Source organism: Capricornis sumatraensis, chromosome 1, assembly GCF_032405125.1.
Source record: "Capricornis sumatraensis isolate serow.1 chromosome 1, serow.2, whole genome shotgun sequence".
Lineage (NCBI taxonomy): Eukaryota > Metazoa > Chordata > Mammalia > Artiodactyla > Bovidae > Capricornis > Capricornis sumatraensis.
Window position 1 is genome coordinate 74940037 of NC_091069.1, and position 27350 is coordinate 74967386.

Sequence of the window (27350 nt, forward strand, 5' to 3'; positions counted from 1 at the left end):
TGAGGTAGGTTCCTTCTATGCCCATTTTTAAAAAAGAGTTTTAATTATAAATGGGTGCTGAATTTTGTCAAAGGCTTTTTCTGCATCTATTGAAATGATCTTTCAATTTGTTAATATAGTGTATCACATTGATTTGTGTATATTGAAAAATCCTTGCATTCCTGGAATAAACCCAACTTGATCATGGTGTATCAGCTTTTTGATGTGTTGCTGAATTTTGTTTGCTAAAACTTTGTTGAGGATTTTTGCATCTATGTTCATCAATGGAATTGGCCTGTAGTTATCCTTTTTTGTGTTGTCTTTGTCTGGTTTTGGTATCAGGGTGATGGTGGCCTCATAGGATGAGTTTGGAAGTGTTCCTTCCTCTGCAATTTTTTGAGTTTTAGAAGGATAGGCATTGCTCTTTTCTAAATGTTTGATAGAATTCTCCTGTGAAGTCATCTGGTCCTGGGCTACTGCTGCTTCTTTTTTTTTTTTTTTTTTTTAATTGGAGGCTAATTACTTTACAATATTGTAGTGGTTTTTGCCATACATTGACATGAATCGGCCATGGTGTACATGTGTCCCCCAACCTGAAGCCCTCTCCCACCTCCCTCCCCATCCCATCCCTCAGGGTCATCCCAGTGCACCAGCCCTGAGCAACCTATCTCATGCATCGAACCTGAACTGGCGATCTATTTCACATATGATAATATACATGTTTCAAAGCTGTTCTCCCAAATCATCCTGCCTTCGTCTTCCCCCATGGAGTGCAAAAGTCTGTTCTTTACATCTGCATCTCTTTTGCTATCTCACATAGAGGGTCATTGTTACCATCTTTCTAAATTCCATATATATGCGTTAATATACTATATTGGTGTTTTTCTTTTTGGGGAGATCTTTGATCACAGCTTCAATTTCAATGCTTGTAATTGGGTTGTTCATAATTTCTCTTTCTTCCTGGTTCAGTCTTGGAAGATTGAACTTTTCTAAGAATCTGTCTATTTCTTCTAGGTTATCTATTTTATTGCCATATGTTGTCAATAATAGTCTCTTATAATTCTTTGTATTTCTGCATTGTCTGATGTAACTTCTCCTTTTTCATTTCTAATTTTGTTGATTTGATTCTTCTCTGTTTTTTCTTGATGAGTCTGGCTAAAGGCTTGTCAATTTTCTTTATCTTCTCAAAGAAACAACTTTTAGCTTAATTAATCTTTACTATTGTTTCTTTCATTTCTTTTTCATTTATTTTTGCTCAGATCTTTATGATTTCTTTCCTTCTATTAATTTTTGGATTTTTTTGGTTCTTCTTTGTCCAGTTGTTTTATGTGTAAAGTTAGGTTGTCTATTCCATGTTTTTCTTGTTTCTTGAGGTAGGAGTACATTGCTATAAACTTCTCGCTTAGAACTGCTTTGCTGCATCCCACAGGTTTTGAGCTGTTGTGTTTTCATTGTTATTTGTTTCTAGAAATTTTCTGATTTCCCTTTTGATCTCTTCAGTAACCTGTTGGTTAGTTAGAAACGTGTTGTTTAATCTCCATGTGTTTGTGTTTCTTACAGTTTTTTTCTTGTAATTGATATCTAGTCTGATAGTGTTGTGGTCAGAGAAGATGCTTGATATGATTTCAATTTTCTTAAATTTACTGAGGTTTGATTTGTGACCCAAGATGTGGTCTATCCTGGAGAATGTTCCATGTGCACTTGAGAAAAGGTGTATTCTTCTGCATTTGGATAGAATGTCCTGAAGATATCAGTGACATCCATCTCATCTAATGTATCATTTAAGACTTGTGTTTCCTTGTTAATTTTCTGTTTTGATGATCTGTGCATTGGTGTGAGTGGAGTGTTAAAGTCTCCTACTATTATTCTGTTACTGTCAATTTCTCCTTTTATGTCTGTTAGTGTCTGTCTTATGTATTGAGGTGCTCCTATGTTGGGTGCATAGATATTTACAATCGGTATGTTTTCCTTTAGAATTTATCCCTTGATTATTATGTAGTATCTTTCCTTATCTCTTGTAATATTCTATATTTTAAGGTCTGTTTTGTCCAATATGAGGATTGCTACTCTAGCTTTCTTTTGCTTCCCATTTGCATGGAATATATTTTTCCATCCTCTCACTTTCAGTCTATATGTGCCTTTAGGTCTGAAGTGGGTTTCTTGTAGACAGCATATAATGTGTGTTGCTTTTGCATCCATTCAGCCAGTCTTTGTCTTTTGGCTGGAGCATTTAATTCATTTACATTTAAAGTAATTATTAATATATATATTCCTATGGCCATTTTATTAATTGTTATGGGTTGATTTTGTAGATCTTTATTCTTCTTTTGTATTTCTTGACTGTATAAGTCCCTTTAACATTTGTTATAAAGCTGGTTTGATGGTGCTGAATTCTCTTCATTTTTGCTTGTCTGAAAAGCTTTTGATTTCTCCATCAATTCTGAATGAGATCCTTTCCAGGTATAGTAATCTTGGCTGTAGATCTTTTCCTTTCAATACTTTAAATATATCCTGCCATTCCCTTCTGTCCTGCAGAGTTTCTGCTGAAAGATTAGCTGTTAAATGTATGGGGTTTCCCTTTTACGTTTAGTTGTTGCTTCTCCCTTGCTGCTTTTAATATTCTTTTTTTGTGTTCTTGTCTTTGTTAGTTTGATTAGTATGTGTCTTGGTGTGTTTCTCCTTGGGTTTATCCTGTATGAGACTCTGTGCCTCTTGGACTTGATTGACTATTTCCTTTTTCATGTTGGGGAAATTTTCAACTATAATCTCTTCAAACATTTTCTCATACCCTTTCTTTTACTCTGCTTCTTCTGGGACTCCTATAATTTGAATGTTAGTGTGTTTGATATTGTCCCAGAGGTCTCTGAGACTATCCTCAGCCCTTTTCATTCGTTTTACTTTATTCCACTCTTCAGAAGTTATTGCCACTATTTTATCTTCCAGCTCACTGATTCATTCTTCTGCTTCAGATATTCTGCTATTGATTCCTTCTGTTTTTAATTTCAGTAATTGTTTTGTTTGTATATTTATTCTTTAATTCTTCAAGGTCTTTGTTAATTGATTCTTCCATTTTCTATATTTTATTTTCAAGGTTTTTGATCATATTTATTATCATTATTCTGAATTCTTTTTCAGGTAGTTTGCCTATTTATTTTTCATTTATTTGGACTTCTGTGTTTCTAGTTTGTTCCTTCATTCGTGTAGTATTTCTCTGCCTTTTCTTTTTTTTAACTTATGTGTTTGAGGTCTCCTTTTCCCAGCCTTCAGTGTTGAATTCTTTCTTCCTTTTGGTTTCTTCCCTCCTAAGGTTGGTCCAGTGGTTTGTGTAAGCTTCATATAGGTTAAGATTTGTGCTGTTTTTGTTTGTTTGTATGTTTTTCCTCTGATGGGCAAGGCTGAGTGATGTAGTAACCCTGTCTGCTGATGATTAGGTTTGTATTTTTGTGGTTTAGATGAGGCATACTGCACAGGGTGCTACTTGTATTTGGGTGATGCTGGGTCTTGTATTCAAGTGGTTTCCTTCGTGTGAGTTCTCACTATTTGATATTCGCTAGTGTTCTTGCCTGGAGAATCCCAGGGATGGGGGAGCCTGATGGGCTGCCATCTATGGGGTCGCACAGAGTCGGACACGACTGAAGCGACTTAGCAGCAGCAGCAGCAGCACCAGGGTTAGATCTCTAGTAGTCTAGGGTTTTGGAGTCAGTGCTCCCATTCCAATGGCTCAGGGCTTGATCTCTGGTCAGAAATAAAGATTCCACAAGTTGTTTGTTATGACATTAAGTGATATTAAAGCAAATATCCAAAAATGAGAAAAAAATGTACCCCAAATGACAGTTACAAAATCAGGCAAATAATAATCAAAATAATGAAATATACACAGATACATACACACCCATGAGCAAAGTGAAAACATTCAAACAAAAATAAATTACAGTAGATTGGCCTGCTGAACAAAGGAAGCCAAAAATTATATCTACCAGAACAAAACTAACAACAGCACAAACCAGAAAATAAAACTAGAGCAAGGTCCCAATTGGGATATAAGGCAATGAAAATAAAACTAACAAATATGTTGAAAGGAAAAGTAAGAAAGAGAATAGATATTCAAAATTAAATAGAAGTAGATGAAGAAGATTTATATACAGTGAAGATTAACTGCAAATGGAAAAGAACAGAGGAAAAGCAACAAAGGAATAAATGTAGAAAAATAGTAATAGGTTTTTAAAAAATTAAAATTAAAAAAAGAGGAAAAAGGAACAAAAATGGAAAACTCCACAGAACTGCAAAAGCCTGATGTACAAGCAGAGGTTTATAGCAGCAATAAAAAATGTGACTGGGGGAAAAAAAAAGCTCAAAACCTTAGTTAGATTTCATAGTGCCAATAAAATAGACAACTACAACAGAGCAGGGAAAAAGGGGGCGGGGAAGAAAAATCCAAATGAACCTACAGAACAAATCAAAACATAAGAATAATAAATGTTTTTCTTGAGTCACTGCTGTCAGAGTCCTTTCTCTCACTGGGAGTCCAGATCACCTCACCTCCCTAGGATGGCCTCTGACACTATGCTCATCTCTGGACTGGCTGTGGGGGCAGCTCAGATTCTAATCTTGTCCTGCTCCAATGTATTCTTACCTCCAATGTCCACAGCTATCAGAACTAGTGCATTTTGTTTTGTGGGAGCTCTCAGTGATGTTTTATATATTTCATAGACACAGAGTCTCCTAGTTGATCATGTGGATTTAATCTACAGCTTGTACAGCTGGTGGGAAGGCTTTGGGTCTTCCTCCTTAGGCACACTGTCCCTGGGTTTCAACTGTGGTTTTATTTCCACCTCTGCATGTGGGTTGTCCACTGGGGTTTGCTTCTGAGGCTGCCCTGGAGGACTTGGTTTTGCCCTTGTGAGGGCCAGGTGTGGAGGTGGTGCAGCTGCTTGGGTCACAGGGGTTCTGGCAGCACCAGGTACTCAGGGGAGTTGGCAGCTAGGGAAGCAGGAAATATAGTGCTCTAGGAGGGTATGTCAACCAGTATTGGCCAATACACTCCAGTATTCTTGCCTGGAGAACCCCCCTCCATGACAGAGAAGGCTGGCAGACTGCAGCCTACAGGGTCACAAAGAGTCGGACACTACCAAAGCAACCCTGTGCGCACAGACATAAGACTTTTTTTGCCTGTGGCAGCTCTGCCCCAGTTCGAGTTGAGCATGAAGGTGGAGCAGCTGCTTGGCTTGTGGGCACCCCGGCGGCACCAAGTGTACAGGGACATGGACTGCCTCCACCGCAGGAGTTATGGCCCAATCAGAGTCTTATATCGAGCCTTTTGCAGCTGGTGATCAGAAGGTCTCTTTGGCCAGTCTTTCTCCATAGTTACATCCATTCAGGCACTTAGAGGGCTCCCTTGTCTGGGGTCCTTCTCTGTTGTTAGGCACATAGAGGAGGCCCCCTGACTGGGGGTCCTACTCTGTAGTTCAGTGTGTCAGGAATTTGATGGGCCAGCATCTCTATTGTTCAGCTGCAGATGCTGGCGTGTGAGGGGGGAGAGGCTATGGTGATGGCTCTACCCTCTATGTGTGATTCAGGAATATCATCTTGCTTCCATAGCTGCCCAGCTTTCCTCCACAGGCATTTCCTACCACAATCTCCTCCCTGACCTCCCCTCAATCTGTGTCTCTGCAGTCAACAGCAGCCCTCACCCCAGGATCACTCCACACTCCCAAACCCAGCTGCTTCACCTTCCAGGGGACCCTTGTCCCTGTCCAGGGTATATATGGCTGCGGTAAGGACTGTCTGATTCTCATTGCATTTAGGCTGCCACAGATCAGCTGTTTTACTCTCAGCCTTAAATGTTTCTCCTCTTACTCAGACAGTTGCCCCATGTGAGGATCAGACCCCTGTTTCAGTTCCCCCACTCACCGAGGGCAGGTACAGTCCTACTAACACTCTTGTTTTTCCCCCTAGTTCCTTTGTCTTACCAAGTTTTGCATAGTTCTATATATTCTTTTCCTCTGGTTAGGTACTCCTCCTGACTACTTCTTAATAAGTGTTTAGCTTGAGGCAATGGTTTCTAAACTTGTCTCACCTGGAAAGCTTTTTTAAAAAATGTAGATTTCCAACCTCAGAGATTCTGATTCAGTAAGATTCAACTCTGTGAAGTGTATATTCCTGCCTTCTTATTAGGAGAACTTGGCAATCTGAAAAGTTGTCAAGACTCAAAGAAAGGAACCCCTAATTGTAGAGTCCAGTGGTAAAAAATCATTTTATAGCATTTATGCCAGTATATTCAATATCAGGTCTCACCTGTGACTGGACCAAAGATATCTGGATATTTAAAATTATTCTGAACCCTTTTTCTAGCTTTTTTTTTTTTTTTTTTTGGTGAATCTTTGAAGTTGAACTTCTTACATGAAGAAGGCCATACACCTAGGTATTTAGAGCATTAGCTCTCATTTAAGACTCCCTGTGTTCAAAAATACTGATTTTTTCCCACGTGCTACCTCTTTAAACCTCAGTTAAAATGAAACAGTGGTATCTACCCTAAGGATTATTGAGAGAGTTCACCTGACATAACAGATGTACCAAAATGTCTGATACATAGGAAACATTCCATCTATGTAGGCTATTATAACAACTGTACTTTAATGACATTGAAATCTTAAACTTTAGATTTTCCTTTCTGTAAATCTCCACTGCCTCTAATTACTAGAGTATAGAAAAAGTATTTCCCAGGCATCCTAACCTCTTTGAGTGTAGTGTCCATCTTCTATTTGGTACATAGTAAGCTGATCTCTTGTGGGAAGAAGAAAAAATAAGTCTTGGGTCACTTTAGTGTGTCCTAGGTGAAAAATCCCATCTCTAATGATTTCTGTTATTAAGTTTGGCCAACTGATTCAATGAATTGGCAGTTTTCACTTTTTTCCCCCAGGCTCAGGTTCCTCCTGGCTCTAATTGGTGATGGTAGAGCCACATTAACTTTTCTGGTGACCTCATCCAACTTCTCACTAGCTAGATGCAAGCACTTCCTTCATTTTAACAAATTATCCCTGATTATGATGTCCACATGAAAATTATAATACACCACCAAAACAATTATATATTTTAGTAAGCCACTCACATTTTGTCACCTTCTAGCTTTGCTGGAAGAGAACTTGCCAGTTTCTCTAAGAAGCTACACCAGTACTGCTCAAAGTATGGCTTCAGACTGTGACATTCCAGGGACTGCTCAGGGGTCCATGAGCAGATGGGAAGCTTGTGCCAGATTATAAATTGAGTATGACACTAGATACATTGTTTTGTTTAGCTGACTTTTCTTAGCAGAACAACCTTCTTGATGAAGGAGGCAGTTTGTCAATCCACATTTTGGTACAGCTATAGCTACAGCTAAGTCGCTTCAGTTGTGTACGACTCTGTGCGACCCCATACACAGCAGCCCGCCGGGCTTCTCCGTCCCTGGGATTCTCCAGGCAAGAACACTGGAGTGGGCTGCCATTTCCTTCTCCAACATTTTGGTAAACTGGTAACAATTCACAGCCTAGATACTTTGTGTAGCACCATGCTAGAACCCAGGCTAGGTGTTCTGCAGACAGAGTCAGGCAATAATCTACCTGCATCTGAAGTTGGGGTGGGGAGAGATATTCAACAAGTTAATAAACTAGTAATTATCAGGAATGATAACGGCTAAGAAGAAAGTGAAATAAATGCAATAGAGAAGATCTGGCGGAAGGGGTCAAAGAAGGCTTCTTTAGGAGATAACATTTGGGCTGAGGCTTGAATGATATCAAGGAGCAAGCCATGCAGAGATAGGGAGAAGGAAGGGCACGCCATTGATGGAAAAAGATAATTCAGAGGCTTAAGGTCACAACAGCCTCATTTAAAATGAACAAGGAAGAGGCAGAGGGAAAGATGGTGGAGGAATAGGACGGGAAGACCACTTTCTCCCTCACAAATTCCTCAAAAGAACATTTCAACGCCGAGCAAACTCCACAAAACAACTTCTGTAGGCTGGCAGAGGACATCAGGCAACCAGAAAAGCAGACCATTGTCTTCAAAAACAGGTAGGAAAAAATATAAAAGACGAAAAAGGAGACAAAGGAGGTGGGGAGGGAGCTCCGTCCCGGGAAGGGAAGCCCATCCCGGGAAGGGAATTTTAAGAAGAGAGGTTTCCAAACACCAGGAAACACTCTCCCTGCCGAGTCTGTGGCGAGTCTTGGAAACCCAGAGGGCAACATAACAGGAAGGAAAAATAAAGAAATAATTAAGACCAAGAGATTACAAGCCCAACAGTAACTCCCCCAGCGGAAAAGCAGCACAGACGCCTGCATCCGCCATTGGGAAGTGGGGGCAGGGCAGGGACGCGCGGGAGGCGCGGGCTGCAGTGCTTTGTAAGAATCAGGCAGGAACGCCCCACGCGCAACCAGAACGATCTAACTTGGGCTAGCAAACCAGACTGTGGGATAGCTACCACGCAAAAAACTCGAACATAAGACACCGCCAGGACCGAGCACAGAACAAAGGACGGAACGGAAAAAGCCGGCGGCAGACCATCCCCCGCCGGGGACAGGCAGCCAGAGCCGTAAGGGCTGGAAAGGGGCAATTGCAGACCCGGAGAGACTTTACTTACCTAACTGCAAGCAGGCTTCTTCGCTAAGACTCCTGGGGGTGCTGGACAGTCACAATCTGCCCCACAGGGGACGCCAGCGGTCCACCCAGAAAGCTGAGCAGCAGTGGCAGAAAAGGTGACAAGCCGCGGCGATTGCGCTCGCCAAACTCCTGAGCTACTCGGACCTGGGAAGGGCACAAAGCACAGTCCCAGCCGAATCTGTGCCTCTGAGGGCTGCCTGAGCGCCGAACCTGAGCGGCTTGGACCGGGAAGTGCACGCAGCCTAGGGCCGGCCCCAGACGGTTCCCAGCTGAGCATCGTAGAGCCGGAGCGGTTTGTGCCCCGCGAGAAGGGACAGGTCACGCGGGGCGGAGACACTGTGTGCACACGACAGTGCTATTTGTTTCCAGCATCCCTCCTCCCCCCTCCCCACAGCGCGACTGAACTAGTGAGTCTAAAAAACCAGCAAACAGAAGAAGTTAAACAGAGGGAACCACCTTGGAAGTGATCCCACATGGCCCAAAACATCAGAGAAGGGCCAGATATATTTTTAATATTTTTAAAATCATTCCTTTTTTTTTTCTTTTTTCTTTTTTTTTCTAACCTTTTTTTTAATTGTTAAGTCATTTCTCCTCTAATTTTTATTACTATAACATACTATTACTATTTAAAAAAAAAATAATTTTTTTTTTTTTTTAAGGCAAACACAATATATAGCCTTTGGATGGTTCTTGGTGGTTTTTTGTTTTTTGAGTTTTTGTTTTGTTTTGTTTTGTTTTGTTGTTTGTTTGTTTTTTAATAATTCTTGTTTTTTTTTTCTATCTTTCTTTCCTCCTTTTTCCTTCTGCTTCTTTTCTTTAATATTGTATTTTTGAAAATCCAACCTCTACTCTAGATTTTTAACCTTTGCTCTTAGGTTTTTGTTGTCAATTATGTACATTTTAAAACCCAAACTTCACTACCCAAGTTTACCTGAGAGCGAGATTACTGGCTTGACCACTCTCTTCTCCTATGGACTCTCCTTTTTCACCACCAGGTGGCCTCTGTCTCTTTTCTCCCCCGTCTCTTCTCTATCCAACTCTGTGAATCTCTGTGTGTTCCAGACGGTGGAGAACACCTAAGGAACTGGTTACTGGCAGGATTTGTCTCTCTCCTTCTCATTCCTCTCTCTTATCCTCCTGGTCACCTCTGTCTACTTCCTCCCTCTCCTCTTCCCCGTATAACTCCATAAATACCTCTGAGCGGTCCAGACTATAGAGTACACATTAGGAACTGACTACTGGCTACCTTGCTCTCTCCTCTTTCAATCTCACCACATTTCATTCCAGTTATCTCTAACTACCCCCTCCATCTTCTCTTCTCCTTGTAACTCAGTGAACCTCTCTGAGTGTCCCTCAATGCGGAGAAACTTTTCATCTTTAACCTAGATGTTTTATCATCGGTGCTGTATAGATGGAGAAGTCTAGAGGCTACTGTAAAAATAAAACTGAAAACCAGAAGCAGGAGGCTTAAATCCAAAGCCTGAAAACGTTAGAGAACTCTTGAATTCACAGAACATTAAGCAATAGGAGCTCATCAAATGCCTTCATACCTACACTGAAACCAAGCTCCACCCAAGGGCCAACAAGTTCCAAAACAAGACATATCACTCAAATTCTCCAGCAACACAGGAACACTCCCCTGAGCTTCAATATATAGGCAGCTCAAAATTATTCCAAAACCTTTGATGTCTCATAACCCATTACTGGTCACTCCACTGCACTCCAGAGAGAAGAAACCCAGCTCCACCCACCAGAACTCCAACACAAGCCTCCCTAACCAGGAAACCTTGACAAGACACTGATACAACCCCACCCACAGTGAGGAAGCTCCATAATAAAGGGAACTCCACAAATTACCAGAATATAAAAAGGCCACCCCAAACGCAGCAATATAACCAAGATGAAGAGACAGAGGAATACTCAGCAGGTAAAGGAACAGGAGAGTTGCCCACCAAACCAAACAAAAGAGGAAGAAGTAGGGAATCTACCTGAGAAGGAATTCCGAATATTGATAGTGAAAATGATCCAAAATCTTGAAATCAAAATGGAATCACAGATAAATAGCCTAGAGACAAGGATTGAGAAGATGCAAGAAAGGTTTAACAAGGACCTAGAAGAAATAAAAAAGAGTCAAAATATAATGAATAACGCAATAAATGAGATCAGAAACACTCTGGAGGCAACAAATAGTAGAATAACGGAGGCAGAAGATAGGATTAGTGAAATAGAAGATAGAATGGTAGAAATAAATGATTCAGAGAGGAAACAAGAAAAACGAATTAAAAGAAATGAGGACAATCTCAGAGACCTCCAGGACAATATGAAACGCTCCAACATTCGAATTATAGGAGTCCCAGAAGAAGAAGAAAGAAAGATCATGAGAAAATCCTTGAGGAGATAATAGTTGAAAACTTCCCTAAAATGGGGAAGGAAATAATCTCCCAAGTCCAAGAAACACAGAGAGTTCCAAATAGGATAAACCCAAGGCGAAACACCCCAAGACACATATTAATCAAATTAACAAAGATCAAACACAAAGAACAAATATTAAAAGCAGCAAGGGAAAAACAACAAATAACACACAAGGGGATTCCCATAAGGATAACAGCTGATCTTTCAATAGAAACTCTTCAGGCCAGGAGGGAATGGCAAGACATACTTAAAGTGATGAAAGACAATAACCTACAGCCCAGATTACTGTACCCAGCAAGGATCTCATTCAAATATGAAGGAGAAATCAAAAGCTTTACAGACAAGCAAAAGCTGAGAGAATTCAGCACCACCAAACCAGCTCTCCAACAAATTCTAAAGGATATTCTCTAGACAGGAAACACAAAAAGGGTGTATAAACCCGAACCCGAAACAATAAAGTAAATGGTAACTGGATCATACTTATCAATAATTACCTTAAATGTAAATGGGTTGAACGCCCCAACCAAAAGGCAAAGACTGGCTGAATGAATACAAAAACAAGACCCCTCTATATGCTGCTTACAAGAGACCCACCTCAAAACAAGGGACACATACAGACTGAAAGCGAAGGGCTGGAAAAAGATATACCACGCAAATAGAGACCAAAAGAAAGCAGGAGTGGCAATACTCATATCCGATAAAATAGACTTTAAAACAAAGGCTGTGAAAAGAGACAAAGAAGGCCACTACATAATGATCAAAGGATCAATCCAAGAAGAAGACATAACAATTATAAATATATATGCACCCAATATAGGAGCACCGCAATATGTAAGACAAATGCTAACAAGTATGAAAGGGGAAATCAACAATAACACAATAATAGTGGGAGACTTTAATACCCCACTCACATCTATGGACAGATCAACTAAACAGAAAATTAACAAAGAAACGCAAACTTTAAATGATACATTAGATCAGTTAGACCTAATTGATATCTATAGGACATTTCACCCCAAAACAACGAATTTCAGCTTTTTTTCAAGTGCTCATGGAACCTTCTCCAGGATAGATCACATCCTGGGCCATAAATCTAAACTTGATAAATTCAAAAAAATCGAAATCATTCCAAGCATCTTTTCTGACCATAATGCATTAAGATTAGATCTCAATTACAGGAGAAAAACTACTAAAAATTCCAACATATGGAGGTTGAACAACACACTTCTGAATAACCAACAAATCACAGAAGAAATCAAAAAAGAAATCAAAATATGCATAGAAACTAATGAAAATGAAAACACAACAACCCAAAACCTGTGGGACACTATAAAAGCAGTGCTAAGAGGAAAGTTCATAGCAATACAGGCATACCTCAAGAAACAAGAAAAAAGTCAAATAAATAACCTAACTCTACAACTAAAGCAACTAGAAAAGGAAGAATTGGAGAACCCCAGAGTTAGTAGAAGGAAAGAAATCTTAAAAATTAGGGCAGAAATAAATGCTAAAGAAACAAAAGAGACCATAGCAAAAATCAACAAAGCCAAAAGCTGGTTCTTTGAAAGGATAAATAAAATTGACAAACCACTAGCCAGACTCATCAAGAAGCAAAGAGAGAAAAATCAAATCTATAAAATTAGAAATGAAAATGGAGAGATCACAACAGACAACACAAATACAAAGGATCATAAGAGACTACTATCAGCAGTTGTATGCCAATAAAATGGACAACGTGGAAGAAATGGACAAATTCTTAGAAAAGTACAATTTTCCAAAACTGAACCAGGAAGAAATAGAAAATCTTAACAGACCCATCACAAGCACGGAAATTGAAACTGTAATCAGAAATCTTCCAGCAAACAAAAGCCCAGGTCCAGACGGCTTCACAGCTGAATTCTACCAAAAATTTCGAGAAGAGCTAACACCTATCCTACTCAAACTCTTCCAGAAAATTGCAGAGGAAGGTAAACTTCCAAACTCATTCTATGAGGCCACCATCACCCTAATACCAAAACCTGACAAAGATGTCACAAAAAAAGAAAACTACAGGCCAATATCACTGATGAACATAGATGCAAAAATCCTCAACAAAATTCTAGCAATCAGAATACAACAACACATTAAAAAGATCATACACCATGACCAAGTGGGCTTTATCCCAGGGATGCAAGGATTCTTCAATATCCGCAAATCAATCAATGTAATTCACCACATTAACAAATTGAAAAATAAAAACCATATGATTATCTCAATAGATGCAGAGAAGGCCTTTGACAAAATTCAACATTCATTTATGATAAAAACTCTCCAGAAAGCAGGAATAGAAGGAACATACCTCAACATAATAAAAGCTATATATGACAAACCCACAGCAAACATTATCCTCAATGGTGAAAAATTGAAAGCATTTCCCCTAAAGTCAGGAACAAGACAAGGGTGTCCACTTTCACCACTACTATTCAACATAGTTCTGGAAGTTTTGGCCACAGCAATCAGAGCAGAAAAAGAAATAAAAGGAATCCAAATTGGAAAAGAAGAAGTAAAACTCTCACTGTTTACAGACGACATGATCCTCTACATGGAAAACCCTAAAGACTCCACCAGAAAATTACTAGAGCTCATCAATGAATATAGTAAAGTTGCAGGATATAAAATCAACACACAGAAATCCCTTGCATTCCTATACACTAATAATGAGAAAGTAGAAAAAGAAATTAAGGAAACAATTCCATTCACCATTGCAACGAAAAGAATAAAATACTTAGGAATATATCTACCCAAGGAAACTAAAGACCTATATATAGAAAACTATAAAACACTGATGAAAGAAATCAAAGAGGACACTAATAGATGGAGAAATATACCATGTTCATGGGTCAGAAGAATCAATATAGTGAAAATGAGTATACTACCCAAAGCAATTTACAAATTCAATGCAATCCCTATCAAGCTACCAGCCATATTTTTCACAGAACTAGAACAAATAATTTCAAGATTTGTATGGAAATAGAAAAAACCTCGAATTGCCAAAGCAATCTTGAGAAAGAAGAATGGAACTGGAGGAATCAACTTGCCTGACTTCAGGCTCTACTACAAAGCCACAGTCATCAAAACAGTATGGTACTGGCACAAAGACAGACAGATAGATCAATGGAACAAAATAGAAAGCCCAGAGATAAATCCACACACATATGGACACCTTATCTTTGACAAAGGAGGCAAGAATATACAATGGAGTAAAGACAATCTCTTTAACAAGTGGTGCTGGAAAAATTGGTCAAACACTTGTAAAAGAATGAAACTAGATCACTTTCTAACACCGCACACAAAAATAAACTCAAAATGGATTAAAGATCTAAATGTAAGACCAGAAACTATAAAACTCCTAGAGGAGAACATAGGCAAAACACTCTCAGACATAAATCACAGCAGGATCCTCTATGATCCACCTCCCAGAATTCTGGAAATAAAAGCAAAAATAAACAAATGGGATCTAATTAAAATTAAAAGCTTCTGCACAACAAAGGAAACTATACGCAAGGTGAAAAGACACCCTTCTGAATGGGAGAAAATAATAGCAAATGAAGCAACTGACAAACAACTAATCTCAAAAATATACAAGCAACTTATGCAGCTCAACTCCAGAAAAATAAACGACCCAATCAAAAAATGGGCCAAAGAACTAAATAGACATTTCTCCAAAGAAGACATACGGATGGCTAACAAACACATGAAAAGATGCTCAACATCACTCATTATCAGAGAAATGCAAATCAAAACCACAATGAGGTACCACTTCACACCAGTCAGAATGGCTGCGATCCAAAAATCTGCAAGCAATAAATGCTGGAGAGGGTGTGGAGAAAAGGGAACCCTACTACACTGCTGGTGGGAATGCAAACTAGTACAGCCACTATGGAGAACAGTGTGGAGATTCCTTAAAAAACTACAAATAGAACTACCTTATGACCCAGCAATCCCACTGCTGGGCATACACACCGAGGAAACCAGAATTGAAAGAAACACATGTACCCCAATGTTCATTGCAGCACTGTTTATAATAGCCAGGACATGGAAACAACCTAGATGTCCATCAGCAGATGAATGGATAAGCAAGCTGTGGTACATATACACAATGGAGTATTACTCAGCCGTTAAAAAGAATTCATTTGAATCAGTTCTGATGAGATGGATGAAACTGGAGCCGATTATACAGAGTGAAATAAGCCAGAAAGAAAAACACCAATACAGTATACTAACACATATATATGGAATTTAGAAAGATGGCAATGATGACCCTGTATGCAAGACAGGAAAAAAGACACAGCTGTGTATAACGGACTTTTGGACTCAGAGGGAGAGGGAGAGGGTGGGATGATTTTGGAGAATGGCATTCTATCATGTATACTATCATGTAAGAATTGAATTGCCAGTCTATGTCTGATGCAGGATACAGCATGCTTGGGGTTGGTGCATGGGGATGACCCACAGAGATGTTATGGGGAGGGAGGTGGGGGGGGGTTCATGTTTGGGAACACATGTAAGAATTAAAGATTTTAAAATTTAAAAAAAAAAATTAAAAAATAAAATAAAATAAAATAAAATGAACAAGGAAGGAAGCAATATCTGAAGAGTAGATAGCAACTAACCATCCAAGTGTTAGTTGCTCAGTCCAGACAGACTCTTTCTGACCCCATGGACTGTAGGCCACCAGGCCCATCTCTCCATGGAATTCTCCAGGCAAAAATACCGGAGTAGGTAGCCATTCCCATCTCCAGAAGATCTTCCCAACCCAGGGGTGGAACCCAGGTCTCCTACATTGCAAGAAGATTCTTTACCATCTGAGCTACCAGGGAGGATTGGATTATAAAGAAAGCTGAGCACCAAAGAAGTGATGATTTCAAACTGTGATGGTGGAGAAGACTCTTGAGAGTCCCTTGGACAGCAAGGAGATCAAACCAGTCAATCCTAAAGGAAATTAACTCTGAATATTCATTGGAAGGACTGATGCTGAAGCTCCAATATTTTGGCTACCTGATGTGAAGAGCCAACTCTCTGAAAAAAAACCCTGATGCTGGGAAAGATTGAGGGCAGGAGAACAGGGTAACAGAGGATGAGATGGTTGGATGGCATCACTAACTCATTCGACATGAATCTGAGCAAACTCCAGTAGATAGTGAAGGACAGCGAAGCCTGGCATGCTGTAGTCCATGAGGTCACAAAAAGCGGGATATGATTTAGCAACTGAACAACAACAAGAACAACAAATTGTGCAAGACGTTGAGTTATGGAAGGAATTTACATTTAATTCTTGTTATGATGGAAAATCATTTGGAAAGACTTAAGTGTCAGAGGGCCATGATCTGGTTTATATTTTTGTAGGTTCAGTTTTATCTTCCTAAGACTGCTTCACACTCCTGTTCCTGTGCCATTGGTCTTGTTTCTTCTACTTCCTTGTTTCATCCTCCTGTCCCCTTTTCTTCCGGCATATGTCTCTCCTACCCTTCAAACAAAGCTCAAGTCCATCTTCTGACACTGGTGTTTCATAACCATACTAGACTCCTTTTCTTTCTTCTGATTTCCATTATTCTTAACAATTTAAAACTTGTATCTCACATTAAAAAAAAAATTATGTTAGTCCTCAGGTCAGGCTAATAGCACGCCATTTCCTTACTTACAATACCTACCCAAAGCCTCTGCTGCTGCTGCTGCTAAGTTGCGTCAGTCATGTCTGACTCTGTGTGACCCCATAGACAGAAGTCCACCAGGCTCCTCTGTCCCTGGGATTCTCCAGGCAAGAACACTGGAGTGGGTTGCCATTTCCTTCTCCAATGCATGAAAGTGAAAAGTGAAAGTGAAGTTGCTCAGTCGTGTCCGACTCTTAGCGACCCCATGGACTGTAGCCTATGAGGCTCCTCCATCCATGGGATTTCCCAGGCAAGAGTACTGGAGTGGGGTGCCATTGCCTTCTCCGACCCAAAGCCTCTAACGGGTGAGAAATGAATTTCTGTTAATTGCCCCTCTCCTTGCTTTTGACACCATTGCCTGAGAAAACCAGGAAGAGGATTCCAAGAACAAATACGGAATAAAGATTTGTGGAATAAGTATTCTAGAGAGGGGGAAAATTTCCTAATGGTAGAATAAATGAACCCAATTAAGAGTATTTCAAATGCATAGAAAAAAATGTAAAGTATAATTCCCAGCACTTCACCACCCACCCCAATCATGGATAGGTTAGGTTAGGTTCATTGGAGTTTTGACACTTGCATTTCTCATAATGTCAGCCATCTGGTGTTCAAGGCTTCTGCTGTTTCTATACTTCTCAACAACCCACTGCAATTTTCCCATTGTTCTTTTTATATAAATGGAACAAGAGTGCAATGATGAAATACTTTAGTCCCTTCTCTGATCCAAATATCTTAATTTCTTATTCTGGACTATAATGTTCTGATTTTCTCATCTGATCTCTTGATTTGTAGCATAAAATACATTTGGGGCCATCATATTTAGAATGCCTTCTCACATTTATTATCTAAGATTTGCTTTGCATTTCTAAAGCTTCCTTTATCTGTTTTACCATCTTATAATCTACCTACTGTTCAGTTCTTAATTTAAAAAAGTTACTCTTGTGAGGTTGAATGGCTGCTTTTGAAACCAATCAGTAAGATTCTTTTCAGATTTCAGTACTTATCGTGATGAGTGCTTACTTAGTAGGCGATTCAAGAATTGAGAAGGTTAAAGAGCTACTTTAGTTTCAGGGGAAACTGTTTGGGAGGGAGAAAGAGAGAAGATACTGATGTTGATAAGGTCTTGTGAGTTTTTCTCCTTCATTTATTTTCATTAAAAAAGATAATTGCATGAAAACAAGGTGTGTTTTTTTTTTTCTTCCTTGAGGGCACATCTGCTCTTTCTGTGACACATGACTTAAAGAGTTTCTTCTTTATCTGTGACATCTGTTATTCCAGAGCAGTCTGGGGTAATATTTCTTACAATTTTTTTTTAAGCCAGATAGATAATAATTCTTCTAAGCTAAAAAGGGGGAAAAAAAGATAATCCTAAAATCTTTCTTTAATTGTTTTGGTCAAAGATTTTATTCATTCATGAAGGGGATACTTTTCTAAGAAAATAACTACTAGGTTGAAAGAAATCAGTTATTGCCTCCACCAAAATAAATTTAAAAGTAGTCAAGACTCAGAGAGTTCAGAGAGGAGACTGTTTAAGATGACCAGAATATTCATCTCTATAAATACTTGAAGGTATATGGCATTTCATATGTTGCCTTCTTCCTATTTAATGAATAGAATATTGAAACACTCTAGTTGATGTTTGCTATATGCTGAAAACTAAAAATCTCTTTCTCAGTTTTTAGCTTCTTTTTAAAGATAACGATATTATTTTTTTAAAAAAAGGAAGAAGAAAGAAAGAAAGAAAATGGAACCTGGCTTGCAAAATAGCATCTCCACATAGTAATTAAACAATTGTTCTAGTTTGCCCTGTGTGGAGGTCCAAATTCATTTTAGATCTCTCCTGACTGAACTGAAACTGGCTGGAAATAGAAATCTTATTTCTTTTCTTTGATCAAATTTTCTTTCATTTCTTTAAGCAAAATGGTGGGCAGAGGGCAGGAAGCTCATTTTCTATGGTCTCCATTGGTTCTAGAATTTGAGGGTGCTATCTACCGTTTCTATTTACATAATTGTAGATTCAGAAGTTGATTGTACAAGAAATTTAGAAGGAAAAGAAAACCAAGATTCATTCCTCTTATAGGTGATGGACTAAGAGAGAAAGGAAATATTACTGGATCACTCAGGGTCAATTATCACCTAACTATATCATTTATCTGACCCACTGTGTCTCAGTTGGAAAGGTCAATTTTAATATACATTTTGGATGTATATTATGGCCTCAGTCTCTTTTATGGGCATCTAGAATTTTGGCAGTTCACTCAACTCAGGGGTTATCATCATCAATATTATTTACTCCAAACATTTCTGGCACTCCATTTGTATCCCTGCATGGATGTCCTTTAATATTGTATGTGTGAGTGCATGCTAAGTTGCCTCAGTTGTGTTCGACTCTTTACAACCCTGTGGACTGTAGCCCATCAGGCTCCTCTGTCCAAGGGATCTCTAAGCAAAAGTACCAAGTGGGTTGCCATGCCCTCCTCCAGGGGATCTTCCCAACCCAGGGAATCTCTTGTCTCCTGCATTGGCAAGGGGGTTATTTATCACTAGTACCATCTGGGAAGCCCCTTAATACTGTATACTTTGTACAAATCATCAGAAAGAACTATTTGTTTGTTAGGGATTAAGAGAAAGGTAATGCCAAAGAATGCTCAAACTACCACACAGTTGCACTCATCTCACATGCTAGTAAAGTAATGCTCAAAATTCTCCAAGCCAGGCTTCAACAATACGTGAACCATGAACTTCCAGATGTTCAAGCTGGTTTTAGAAAAGGCAGAGGAACCAGAGATCAAATGGCCAACATACATTGGATCATCGAAAAAGCAAGAGAGTTCCAAAGAAACATCTATTCTGCTTTATTGACTATGCCAAAGCCTTTGACTGTGTGGATCACAACAAACTGGGGGAAATTCTGAGAGAGATGGGTATACCAGACCACCTGACCTGCCTCTTGAGAAACCTGTATTGCAGGTCAGGAAGCAACAGTTAGAACTGGACATGGAACAACAGACTGCTTCCAAATAGGAAAAGGTGTACGTCAAGGTTGTATATTATCACCCTGCTTATTTAACTTCTATGCAGAGTACATCGAGAGAAACGCTGGACTGGAAGAAACACAAGCTGGAATCAAGATTGCCATGAGAAATATCAATAACCTCAGATATGCAGATGACACCACCCTTATGGCAGAGAGTGAAGAAGAACTAAAAAGCCTCTTGACGAACGTGAAAGAGGAGAGTGAAAAAGTTGGCTTAAAGCTCAACATTCAGAAAACAAAGATCATGGCATCCAGTCCCATCACTTCATGGGAAATAGATGGGGAAACAGTGGAAACAGTGTCAGACTTTATTTTGGGGGACTCCAAAATCACTGCAGATGATGACTGCAGCCATGAAATTAAAAGACGCTTACTCCTTGGAAGGAAAGTTATGACCAACCTAGATAGCATATTCAAAAGCAGAGACATTACTTTGCCGACTAAGGTCCATCTAGTCAAGGCTATGGTTTTTCCAGTAGCCATGTATGGATGTGAGAGTTGGACTGTGAAGAAGTCTGAGCACTGAAGAATTGATGCTTTTGAACTGTGATGTTGGAGAAGACTCCTGAGAGTCCTTTGGACTGCAAGGAGATCCAACCAGTCCATTCTGAAGGAGATCAACCCTGAGATTTCTTTGGAAGGAATGATGCTAAAGCTGAAACTCCAGTACTTTGGTCACTTCATACGAAGAGTTGACTCATTGGAAAAGACTTCGATGCTGGGAGGGATTGGGGGCAGGAGGAGAAAGAGACGACAGAGAATGAGATGGCTGGATGGCATCACTGAGTCGATGGACGTGAATCTGAGTGAACTCTGGGAGTTGGTGATGGACAGGGAGGCCTGGCGTGCTGCGATTCATGGGATCGCAAAGAGTCGGACACGACTGAGCAACTGAACTGAACTGAAGAGAAAGGAGATCATTTGGACTGGGTAATTAAATAACACTTTATGCAATGATTTACTATATCAAAAGAGTCATGGTACATGTTTTTCAAAATATGTAAATGATTTGGTACATTCTGATAGTCGATGGACGTGAGTCTGAGTGAACTCCGGGAGTTGGTGATGGACAGGGAGGCCTGGCGTGCTGCGGTTCATGGGGTCGCAAAGGGTCAGACACGACTGAGCGACTGAACTGCACTGATAGTCCTTTAGTGTTTTTGACTAAATTTGGAAACAAATTTTACTTCCTATAAAAAAAATGGAGTTATATGATTTTCTCCTTTTCCCTACTAAACCTTGTTTTATGATAGGTATGATGTAATTTGAAGGTTGTAGGAAGGACTGCCGTTTAAAAATTCCCTCCTCTTCTTTGCCCCAAGAGTTCCCATAATATCTCAAGCTTCACTTTTAGAGATTAATTTCTTTTAGTCTGGAAGGCTTTTGTGCTACAAGAGTTCTCTATTAAAATGCAAGTGCCCCTGGGAGAGGAAACATCTTAACCAGTAATGAACAACCTGAGGATTCATGTAGCTTTAAGCTACAGCCAAGATCTAATTCTGCATAAAAAAAAGATTAAAAAGTTGCCTCCTTGTTACTGTTTTCAAATATACTCAGATATTAACATTTTAGTGGATAGAAAGAAGTATAATTTTTGCATTTATTTTCTTTTTAGTCAATAAAGTAAGTAACATAAATAGTCAGGATACACATTTTAAGATTAGATCAAGATGAAGCCTGTGTCAAAAAAATTCTCTTTATAGTCAAATCTGATTTCAAAGTATGAATTTTAGATATCTTTTGATATGGAATCTTCATGCCTTTCTTGACATTTTATTTACAAAAAAATAAGTTATATATATAAAATTTACTGATATATTGGTTCAATTTAACAATAGTTCATTATGAGAAGCTACTCTGTAAAACAACCATTTGTTTTTAAATATAATCTCTCATTCTATGTGGTTGAAGAACATATTTCAAATCTGAATTTGAATGTATAAATATGCTAACCAATTAGAATTATATTCAGTAAATTCAGTCCAACTTAAAGAAAAGACTTGGTTCACAACAGATGGAAAATAAGAAAATCTAAGCTATTGTAAAAGAGTCCTGAGACATAAAAAAGCAGATGGACTGGGCCTAATGAAACTGGGTAAACCATGGCATAAAGCATGAATAGATGAAAATTATCATGGAGATAATCACAGACTCAGGGAAATATCAAGCTCATAGTGAACACATGAAACAGAACAAGACAAAAAACAAAATGGATTCCTGGAGCAATGCATTAGAGCTATTTACTCAGGAACTATATTTAAAGCATCTGTGCTGGTTGGTCTCTCTGTCTCTCTCTCTACACACATACACACTGAGGAACGGACTGAAGAAAAATCTCATCCAGGGCAAAATCCAAAATGTAAAGCAACAATGCTGTCTGAGGAGGGCTCAGGCTTAATCTGTGGGCTTACTTAAAATTCCTATGAGAGTGAGAACAGAAAAAAGTGGAAGTGACAGGCAGCTCTACTGAAGGAAAAAACATAGTGAATTTCTTTGCTAGTAGAAAAATTTCTTATCTGGCAATGGGGAGATCTAAAACTGAAGAAACTCCATGACTGTGCAGCTAAATAGTAAGTAGACTGTTGTTGAAACATGATGTCTTCATACCCAGAATCTAATTGAGTCCTTCCTGGACTTCCCTGGTGGCTCAGACGGTAAAGCATCTGTCTACAATGTGGGAGACCTGGGTTCGAGCCCTGGGTTGGGAAGATTCCCTGGAGAAGGAAATGGCAATCCACTCCAGTACTGTTGCCTGGAAAATCCTTTGGACAGAGGAGCCTGGTATGCTACAGTCTATGGGGTCACAAAGAGTCAGACACGACTGAGCGACTTAACTAACTTCATTTAGGTAGTAGTCAGTGGAAGAAAAGAATGGGATAACTTCAAAGAAACACCATGCCACCTGACTCCATTAACCCAGTTCACGTATGAACATGAACAAACCAATAAGGACTACCACTCATTTGAGAAAAACCAACATCATGAAATAAGAGCAAAGTGAATACAGAGAAAGACTAGTCCTGGAAGAAACAGAGATAATTGAGATCTCAAAGATCTTCAGTGTATACAAAAATTTGTCATGCTATGACAGAATGACAGAAAATAAGAGAAAGGGTTTGGCAATTAAGTATAAACATATATTTATAGTGGCTCAGTGGTAAAGAATCGTCTGCAATGCAGGAGTAACAGGTTCTATCCCTGAGTTGTGAAGATCCCCTGGAGAAGTAAATGGCAAACCACGCCAGTATTCTTGCCTAGAACAAAGGAGCCTGGTGGGCTATAGTCCATGGGGGTCACACGAGAGTCAGACATGACTAAACAACAACAACAATGTATTTGTAACTGAGCTAAATCACCAGAATGATCACCGTTGAAGACAAAATGTGTGATCTGAAAGAAAACGTGAGTCAAATAGAGAAGGGACAAAACATGAGAAAAAATGCAGAGACTAGGAACAGGTATTCAAGACGTATATAATGTTTCTTATAGGAGGAGTTCCAGGCTGAAAGAATAGAGGTTATGATGATAAATTATGAAAGGATCAATAGACAAAAGTATCCTAAAATTGAAGTTAGGGATGAGATTTCAATTTGAAAAGGTCCACTAAACCTTGAGCAAGATAAATAAGAGTATATATGTATATTTGAACACGCACACACACAGAGTCCCCAAGAAAATCCTAAAAGCAAGTCATCAGAAAAGACTTTAAAGTCTCACACAGGGCTTAAAGAATGGATGTGATATAGGTAGGTAAAGAATAGAAAGGAGAAGTGGCTGAAGATAGGGGTGAAGAGAGAGAAACAATTGGAAGGAAAACTCAGATGCCAATATTCTCCCATTACCAAGTTTTACAGTTTAAAATATTTAAGGAAATGGTGATCTATGCAAGTCAGTTAAACATTCCAAATATTTATAATGACTAGTCCTTGCTCACTTGTATTGGGAAAGAAATGAGTTCATTTCCTTTTTATTTTCTGACCTTATCACATACTCAACAAACTTCTATTTTGGGATGGACAAACCCAGTTTTGAAAAAACATGAAAGGCCATTTTGTGGATTGGAGTTCTAATGTTGGCCCAGTATATTCATCTTGTTTTGAATCATAGTATAATGAATAATTCTGGTGGTAATGACTGAACCTCCGTATTTATAGAAAACTGACATTTCTTGAATATGAAACTGTTCCTGTTTCTATGTAAATGAAGTTCTGCATTTAGGTGCAGTGGCTTCTGTTCATTTTACTTGCTCTGTCTTATTTAAATCAAAAGATTATATCATTGATTTTCACCCTACACTACCCCCACCCTCTATACTGCTGTACACTGTCTTAGGGTCTTTGCTCAAAGAATATTTTTCTTCCCATATGTCTCTTACCCAACATGCTTATTTTATACTCTGTATTATAAAATTATAAATAGCTTATAATCAAATAAATGGTATATCAAACTAAAATAAAGTGAGAAGTATGTGTGGATTTTATCTTTCTCCTCTGCTACTCATACAGAACACATGCATTTGGAACATTTCCCTTCTTGACATGGTAGGACAGCCTCTTGCTGGTATTAACACATTGCACGAAGACTCCATTTCATGTTCTGTCCAATCACGTTCTTCCACATACCGCTAGCTCAGACCTCATTCCCAAATTCCAATGTTTCTTCTTTCAAGCTCCTGGCTAGCTAGCCAGACTTTTCATTAATACAACGGCTCATGAATTCTTCTATACTCTAATCTTAAGCCATTTTTCTTTTATACAGTTTGAGACCCTGGTGCTCCAGTCTACTCTCTGAGATTATTTCCCCTCTTTAAAGGCCTGTGCAGCTGCCATTCCTTTTCAGCTTGCAGTCATATACCAAGATGACATATTTGAAGGAAGCTCTCATATGATCACAGGTGTGAGCTGAAAAAGGAGCTTTGAGGACCACTGGGAATCACACAGGAGACTGAATTACCAGTTTGCTTGTGCCCAATCATGACAAAAGTGCATTGTCCCAGGTATATCAAATGCCACTCTGTCTCATGATAGGAATGGGCCTGCCGCACCATATGACTTGCTGGGCCCACTCACAGTGCGAAGTTATGTTTAGTGTCTCATAACTTGTCTTTTACTCATATCAGATGTTCCAAACACACATTAACAACTAGATATATTACTGATGTGGCAAGCTCCCTAATCTTCATAGGGTTTACCTTCCATCTTTTGGAGTTCCAGTGTCTTCCACCAAAACCTCCAGTGTGCTAGCTACTTCTTGTTCATCTGGCTCAGTCACCACAGTTAAGTGATACTCATCATTCATCAAAATCTATACATTTCCCAACCTACATTCTGACCATGCAGTAACTAATAGACTTGTGTTGGTTGAGCTTTGAACATCCCCTGGGGCTCAGCCACTGTGACTATTAAATCCTAGAAGTGGTACTCCACTTTCTCTTCTCTCCCACTTTAGAAGATGAGAGCATCTTCATAGGCTACTGAGGAGTCCCTCTGACTTTCAAAAATGGCTTTCAATTTCTGGGTAACAAACCATAGTTTTCTATTTTCATTTTTGCAGCAACCAGTGGTGCTTAGCAACAGTTACCCCTTCCCATCATCCACATAGATGCTGTTTTCTCTGAAATTCTCAAGCACCTGATGAATCACACTAGCCATTGCATCCTTGCCATCTATACAATATCCCAATTCACAATTGGTGAGAATTTGAACAATTCTACTGCCATCTGGTGCCAGGAGCCCTCTGTGATTTCTTTACTACTAGTAATGGGGTCTTCCTTGCCCACTGGGAAGTGAGCTAACTTGCTTCCAAATCCCATCTTACTGTCTTGTTTCTCAGACTACTCCTGGTAACAAGTTCACAAATGGGGTTTTTTAGAAATAGTTCTGAGAGGCAGCTTGGTGTTTAAGCTATTTATTGGGATTAACCCTGTGGAAAGGACTGGAAGCAGGATTAAGAAGAAAAGTCCAACTACTATTTAGGCCAAACAATATCTCATTAACCCTGGAGAAGGAAATGGAAACCCATTCCAGTATTCTTGCCAGGAGAATCCCATGGACTGAAGAACCCATTGGGATATGATCAATAGGGTTGCAAAGAGTCGGACATGACTGAAGGGACTTAGCACGCATAGCACGCATACCCCATTCAACGCTACAGGGAGCTCTGAAGTACTTAGTGCTAGTCAGTACTATCTTACATTTGGGCAAAATGGCTAGGCCTTTATACTCTTACCTCAGTATGCAACTGAATGTGGGCCAGCCTCCCTCCTGATCACTGGGAAGGGAATATCACTGGGTAAGTTTCTCTGTGACTGAGGCAAACCTTAAAGAAGCTGAGAGCTGGGGCAACCCTGAAAGACATATGTGGATAGCACATCACAGGATCCACTACAGTTGCCCTGAAGGATGTTCTAGAAGTGATGAAAAACAGTGATGCTCTCTCAAAATGTAACTGTTCAGCTAAAGAAATTTAAACACTTTTCTTTATTGCAGAACTCAGAGACTTTATAAGGCTAACATGCAATGTGATTCCCTAGAGAGAAAAAGATTTCCAATATGCTATTATTCAATTTATATCAGTTGGAAAAAATTGATCTATTGTGATACTATATATTTTTAGATGATATAATCCCAATGAAGTCCTCTTCTTGGGAAAAATATATTCACAATGAAATATGTCAATAAGATTGATTATATTCTTTGCAGCCAAAGATGGAGAAACTCTATACAGTCAGCAAAAACAAGACCTGGAGCTGGCTGTGGCTCAGATCATCAACTCCTTATTGCAAAATTCAGGCTTATATTGAAGAAAGTAGGGAAAACCACTAGACAATTCAGGTATGACCTAAATCGAATCCCTTGTGTTTATACAATGGAGGTGACAAACAGATTCAAGGTATTAGATCTAGTACACAGAGGGCTTGAAGAACTATGGAAAGAGGTTTGTAACATTTTACGGGAGTCAGTGACCAAAAACACTCCAAAGAAAAAGAAATGCAAGAAGGCACAGTGGTTGTCTGAGGAGACCTTACAAATCACTGAGAAAAGAAGTGAAAGGCAAAAGAGAAAGAGAAAGATATATCAAACTGAATGCAGAATTCCAGAGAATAGCAGGGAGAAATAAGAAAGTCTTTTTAGTGAACAATGTAAAGAACTAGAGGAAAACAATAGGATGGGAAAGACTAGAGATCTCTTCAAGAAAATTAGAGATACCAAGGCATCTCTAAATTCAGGCAAAGATGGGCACAATAAAGGACAGAAACAGCAAGGACCTAACAGAAGTAGAAGAGATTAAGAAGAGGTGGCAAGAATACACAGAACTATACAACAAGGTCTTAATGATCTGGACAACCACAATGATGTGTTCACTCACCTAGAGCCAGACAGCCTAGAGTGTGAAGTCAAGTGGGCCTTAGGAAGCATTACTACAAACAAAACTAGTGGAGGTGATGGAATTCCAGCTGAGTTATTTCAAATCCTAAAAGATGACATTGTTCAAGTGCTGCCCTCAATATGCCAGCAAATTTGGAAAACTCAGCTGTGGCCACAGGACTGGAAAAGTTCAGTTTTCATTCCAGTCCCAAAGAAAGGGGTGCCAAAGAATGT